The 7,209-nt window shown below is 40.4% G+C and overlaps 1 pseudogene; it reads left to right on the top strand.

The window, feature by feature from the left end:
- The first annotated feature begins 536 nt into the window (after positions 1–536).
- Positions 537–1,143, top strand: LOC147450502 (uncharacterized; annotated as a pseudogene).
- The last annotated feature ends 6,066 nt before the right edge of the window (positions 1,144–7,209 follow it).

The following is a 7,209-nucleotide window of genomic DNA, read 5'->3' as shown; positions in this document are numbered from 1 at the left end:
CCAAATCTAGTAGGAATTTTGCAATTTCATTTGGTTAAAATACACTAAATTCTATTTTTCTTGGCCAACATCTGTGCCTTGGGAACAGGGTTTGCCAAAAAATAGTTTTCCTAATCGAAGAAAATAAGGATACACTTAAAACTCTTCTGGTTTTTAGGTCAAAATTTGAAGCACTTATTGTTTCGGGTAAAGCTTATAAATGGTTTTTTTCAAAGCAAGCTTCAAATCTAGCTCCAATTTTGCAATTTCAGCAGGTTAGAATACACTGAACCCCTACAAAATTGGGTGCGTGCAAAATTAATTAAAGCTTTGGTTTTTTGCGAGCTGCGTGTGACCACCCCTAAATCAAACCATGGAATGTTGAAATGTGTTGCCACCAGAGTCGCCAACGAGAGAGAGAGAGAGAGAGAGAGAGAGAGAGTTCAGGGAGAGGAGAGGTCATACAGGTAGAGAGGGAGAGAGAGAGAGAGAGAGAGAGAGAGAGAGAGAGTTCAGGGAGAGGAGAGGTCATACAGGTAGAGAGGGAGTAGAGTGCTATGGTTAATCCCACGGCAGTGGACATAGGGGCTACCTCCGCTCCGTCTCTGAGTCAAGCAGCTCATCAATCCATCAATGGCGTCCATCCTCGCTCTTCCTCGGATCTTTGGCAGCAGGAACCCTAACTTTTTTAGAAATCTGTGTAATTAAGTGTGCCCTCGAGCGCAAGGGGATGTTTCGTACACATCCAACTCTCCTGCAGCAGGTGCATCATCAGACTCTGTGGTGGCGCAAGTGGCGGTGCGAGAAGAAGAACCGGATACGCCGGGTGTGGCTGCCAAACTGGCTCCGCAGAAGCCTTCCATGTTGGAGCGTGGTGGCACCCTCAGAGGCAAGAAGGAAGCTTGCAAGGACTCAAGTGCAGCTGCCCTTGGCAAGTCTGCTCCAAGACTTGCCATGACTGGGCCTTTTGAGGATGCGAGATGGAAGAATGGGACTAGGGATATTCAGCAGCTTTCTCTCTTCATCCTCATCAATAACATTTTCATTAGAGCCTTCATTCAAAGGCGTTTCATCTCGACCTCCATGCCAAGGCATGAGCTACCATTGGCATCACAAGGAACTTTAAATCAATTCCTACATAGGAAAAACCTATGTATCTTGTAAAATGTATGTGTTCTACTAGTTATACCACACTGGTTTTCCAATATATATCTAGGAAAAGGAAATTTCTACATAACACGACGATTCTATATAAGAAAACAAGTGGATTAACTAGGTAACATGCTATTCAATATAAGAAAATGATCGTACCTACTATTTCCTATATAGGGTTAACTGTCACACTTTTATTAAACCATATTCTCTATATAGAAAATGTAAACACGTATTTAATTACAATGTAGTTAATGTCCAAACTTTTATTATCCATAAAAAAAATTCACCGGAGTTATTCAGCACAATGAAAAAAAAGCACCATCTATATTACTTTATATAGCTTTAAAATAATCGAGCTGTGAGCGTTGCCATGTCACGAATCTGCGTACACCTCCTAGAGAGAGAGAGAGAGAGAGAGAGAGAGAGAGAGAGAGAGAGAGATGCGGTACATCATGGATCATAGAGAGAGGATTTCCATATCTGTTACAACGCTTTCTGTGTCACGGGTCAGAGAGAGAGAGAGAGACATGTTTGTCATTTGTTGCTGCATGGTGTGTGTGTGTGTGTGTGTGTGTGTGTGTGTGTGTGTGAGAGAGAGAGAGAGAGAGAGAGAGAGAGAGAGAGAGAGAGAGAGAGAGTTTTGAAACGTAAGGTGAGCAACACTTTGAGTATGATGGCCATCTCTGAAGGTGAAATTAGGAAGGGAGGCTATGGTGCCTGCTGGATTGCAGGTTGCATAGATGGTAGAGAAGACCTATGAGGATAGCGGTGATGATGATTGAATTATGTTGATTTTTCAGGGCTAATTTGGTGCTCGACATCTTCCCTTTGCAAGCTTCATTAAACAAAGTTTGAGCACAGCTCAAGAGGAAAGCAAGATGCGAAACTAAGAAGAATAGAGTGAATGCTAAAATGTAGCACTTTTATTTATTGACGTTACATTATCAAAGAGTAGGAAACAACTCATGTTTAAATGACATTTTGGATGAGCCTGATAGAGATCTACAGTTTGTGAACCATGAAACAAATATATTGTAATTAATTAATTCATAAAGATGCAATGTTCTATGGTTTTCTTGCAATCTATACTACTGCTTTATAGAGCTCAAAATATTCTCGAGCTGTGAGCGTTGCCACGTGTCACGAATGTGCGTGTACATCCTAGAGAGAGAGAGAGAGAGAGAGAGATGCGGTACATCATGGGTCAGGGGGAGAGGATTTTGATATCTATTACAACACTCTCTATGTCACGGGTCAGAGAGAGTTTTCAATGTTCTATGGTTTTCATGTGAGAGAGAGAGAGAGAGAGAGAGAGAGAGAGAGGCGGTACATCGTGGGTCAGAGAGAGAGGATTTTGATATCTGTTACAACGCTCTCTGTGTCACGGGTCTGAGAGGATGGTGAGAGAGAGAGAGAGAGAGAGAGAGAGAGAGAGAGAGAGAGAGAGAGAGAGAGAGGTGTTCGTCATCTATTGCTCATTCTTGTCAACCTGCTCATTCTAGGCAAAGGATATCAATGACCTAGTAAGGTAGTGCTATATGAAAATTGGAGTAGCGGAGGGAGATAGTTGATATAGCGAAGTGTCCCAAATAACTATAGACATGGACTACAATCATTTGAGGTATGGAACAATATTATGTTTTCGGTTCTTCTCGCATTGGCATTGATATAATTTATTGTTGCCCACTAAAAGTCCTTGTACAACCGCTACAGAGATGATTTATAGTGTCGTTTTCGACCTCCACATGGACCAACAAACCAATATTACATGATAACATTTTCAACCTTCACAAGTGCCAACAAACCAATAATACTTGAGAACCTTTCACTGACACGAAAATGACACTCTTGAGGAAAAAATAGAAATTAAGTCTCTTGCAGAGAATCGACATTGGGTGTAGAGAATCGACATTGGGTGACATTCATTGTACAGAGAGCACTGACACACATAGGGAGTCGTCTTTGTAGTTAAATGAAAAATCCTCACAACAAACGTAAAAGTCCACCTATACTAGCGTCTTTCTAGTGAACAAGCCTCACAACAAACGTAACAGTCCACCTATACTAGAGACATATTTACTACTCTCTCTCTCTCTCTCTCTCTCTCTCTCTCTCTACGGAGTCTTTGTAGGAAAATGAACACCAATCACAACAAGCTTAAGAGTCCACCTATAATACCAGAGACATATCTACTCTCTCTCTCTCTCTCTCTCTCTCTCTCTCTCTCACACACACACACACACACACACACACACACACACACACACACACATGCATTGTAAAACGAGTTTCTTATGCCGCAGGGACACTCCCAAGAGACCTCAAAGACTGAGGAAACAACAGGAGGAGTCTCTTGAAAAGATTAGACAGTGGGTGAAATTCATATAACAGAGAGCCGACACATTTAGAATGACGACTACTATGTGACCCGTGCGTTGTTGCGGCCAATAAAAGCATGGGCTCAATTCATATTCACATTCTTTATGCACTACTGATAAAATTGTCTATTATAAAAGTCTCTCTCTCTCTCTCTCTCTCTCTCTCTCTCGATCTCTCTCATAATGCTACAATGATACTACTTATTTTCACTATCATTAGGCAACATAATATGCCAAATGATTCATACAAGGAGGGGAGAATGACAAGGTTAGATTGTAGCATTTCTAAAAGGCTTGACCTTCCAAATTAGGAAACATATGAGTCTCGGCCAAACATATGTCTTAGTCTAAGACATCTCTCTTGTCTCTCTCGATTGAAACTATTATTTGTCACACACACACACACACACACAGATAGAGAGAGAGCATTGATTTCTTTAGGATAGAGACTCTGTCATGCTAGTTTTTTTTCGAGACATTGAGAATGTCGATGATGATCATTTTTGTACCATTCTTTTTTTGTACCTATACATTGTATCCTATCCACCAAGATTGCATCGGATTGGTGTTGTATCAAGTGTTGGCCTTTTGAAGACTTTTAATATAACATTTCATCTCTCTCTCTCTCTCTCTCTCTCTCACACACACACACACACACACACACACATGCATTGTAAAACGAGTTTCTCATGTAGCAGGGACACTCCCAAGAGACCTCAAAGACCGAGGAAACAACAGGAGGAGTCTCTTCCAAAGATTAGACAGTGGGTGAAATTCATATAACAAAGAGCCGAGACATTTAGAATGACGACTAGTATGTGACCCGTGCATTGCTGCGGCCAATAAAATCATGGGCTCAATTCATATGCACATTCTTTATGCGCTACTGAAAAATTGTCTATTATAAAAGGCTGATCTCTCTCTCTCTCTCTCTCTCTCTCTCTCTCTCTCTCTCTCTCTCTCTCTCTCTTAATGCTACAATGATACTACTTATTTGCACTATCATTAGGCAACATGATATGCCAAATGATTCATACAAGGAGGGGATAATGACAAGGTTAGATTGTAGAATTAGGAAACATATGAGTCTCGACCAAACATATGTCTTAGTCTAAGACATCTCTCTTCACTCTCTCGATATTGAAACTACTATTTATCACACACACACACACACACACACACACACAAAGATAGAGAGAGAGAATTGATTTCTTTAGGACAAACTCTGTCGTGCTAGTTTTTTTCCGAGACATTGAGAATGTCGATGATGATTACTTTTGTACCATTCTTTTTTTGTACCTATACATTGTATCCTATCCACCAAGATTGCATCGGATTGGTGTTGTGTCAAGTGTTGGCCTTTTGAAGACTTTTAATATAACATTTCATCTCTCTCTCTCTCTCTCTCTCTCTCTCTCTCTCTCTCTCTCTCTCTCTCTCACACACACACACACACACACACACACACACACACACACACACACACATGCATACACAAGCGAGCATGTGCAAACACACGCGAACTCGCACACGTACACACACCCATGCATAACAAGATCCAAGCCTTTGAGGTTTCCCTCTGGCTCAAAAAACTTTACATATGGCGGGAGATTTTACATATGACAACAAGCTTAATTTGTGACTGTACTTGCTAGCGCTTGCAGAAAGTACCCTTGCGAGCGTCCACTCCCCCTTGGGTGGGTGTTCATCCACTGCGGCTACCGGTCTGCAGGCGTTATAGCTAGCCTTTTCTTTCCTCCCCACCAAATATATTGCTGAGCTACTTGACCCTCGTCCCAGCCTCCGTAGCCTCCTGACCACAGTAATGCTCATCCAGTGAATGTATTTGCTCTGCGGCGCCACAGTATCAGTGCAGTGCGCTCATCCAGTACTGCTGGGAATTGACTGTCTCGCTCATCGGGAGCGCGAAAGGTACAACTGATATTTGTAAAACTGTTTAGCGTACACCGCTTCAATATTAAGCCAGTCCATGTTTATCGAAACTTCTGCCTTTTTGTAGAAGCTCCAGTGGATCGGATCCAGCGACCTTCTAGCTGAACAAGCATAGAAAGTCTTTATACCTTGGGTAATTTACATACATAACCATACGTATAAATCTTTACTAATTTAGGCTTTTTTTTAATCGTAATGTGAGAAAAATATCCACTGTGTTCTCATTGGAGTTCATATTTTTGTATGCAGAGAATCGACCTACACACCCTACATGCATTTTTGGAATTGAGTGAAACGACAACGATTCTCGAAGTTCGACCGTGAGCGGGGTGTCGTCGACAAAGACAAGCTTTTTGGAGTCTTTTTTTTCTCGGGTAGGTACAACTTAACTGTCTACTTTGCACCATGGCTCTCTCTTTTGCACTCACGCACATAGTTTGCAAATCATTCTCACATAGAAATTCAGATAAATTCACATCCATGTATGCGTACAAATATATGCCAAAAGGCTTACATCAAAATCAAAGAGATTGTTTAAAAAAAAACTTTGTTTCAACAAGTCTTCCATGTGCCTTTTTATTTAGGGTTGGTTGTTGTTGATCTTACACACACAAACATATAGTTAAAAAACGAGCTAGAAAAAAGATATTTGAACAATAGCTCGATCTCTTAATTTGACAATGTTATGTTTTGTCAATTTAATTTGAACCATGCTCCTGTCTCTTAGATACAAACCAAAAAGGATTTTATATTATTAGCATCTTTGGTGCTAGGTTATTGTGAACCATGAAGCACATGTACACATGTACGTAACTCATAAATAAAAACAAATATGAATATTTTTTAAAATTTACACAGTTAATTAAATATCCTTTACATAAGAGCGACGTCTAGCCGTGGCATAGTCATGACTCTTGAAGAGGTTTATGTCATGCTTAGATTTCATTGAGACTAAGTACGAATACTCATCCTACTGCCGCCTTTGAGTGGGTCATTCCCATACTGACACACGCATGTTAGTAATAAATTAGGTTTGAATGCACGGTGCTCATTCTTGTCAACATGCATATGTAGGTTATGGCTCGACAGGAAGTAGTAGAAGAACTAGTTGCTGAGATAGCCTGTCATCTTGAAGGGATGATCGTTTGGCCAGAGAAACACTTTTATGTCTTTGGGAGAGAAAGGCCATCGATATGCATTTCAAGAATAGTTATAGATGACACCAATTGGTGACCCAAGAATATGGCTTTAGTGCTTTTGAAGGAAACCTTAAATCCAGTTGATTATTACAAAGTAGTTTTCCATGATGTAAATTCCATATCTCCAAGGATTTTAAGTTGTAGGCTTGCTGTGATTAAAAGCCTTGTTCCGAGCAAGAAATTGTGTCTTGCATGAATGTATACATCATCTATGTTAAAAGACTCTACAAGCGTGTTCAGATTAGTCTTTTAATGTATGTCGCTCTTTAATTATTAAAGTTGCACAATGCTGCAAAGTTTTATCTAATTTGTATCTGCGACTTAAAGTATGTGGTACTATAGCCTTTGACATTGGCATCAAGTGTTGATGTGGTTTTTGGGCCACTATAGTCCTTGTAACCAAGGCTAATGACAAATAGGTGATACAGGCATACATGGCTTCCACCTCCAAGACTTTCAAGTGTACATGTACGTATAAATGTTTATTCACACCGGAAGGATATCAAATGCTGAGCAGAAGCACCTTTTTTCAACATAGAAAACAG

The sequence above is a fragment of the Adiantum capillus-veneris genome, chromosome 9 (assembly GCF_014529385.1).
Source record: "Adiantum capillus-veneris isolate H3 chromosome 9, ASM1452938v2, whole genome shotgun sequence".
NCBI lineage: Eukaryota > Viridiplantae > Streptophyta > Polypodiopsida > Polypodiales > Pteridaceae > Adiantum > Adiantum capillus-veneris.
The sequence above is the reverse complement of the archived record's forward strand: the minus strand, read 5'-3'. Positions and strand labels throughout refer to the sequence as shown.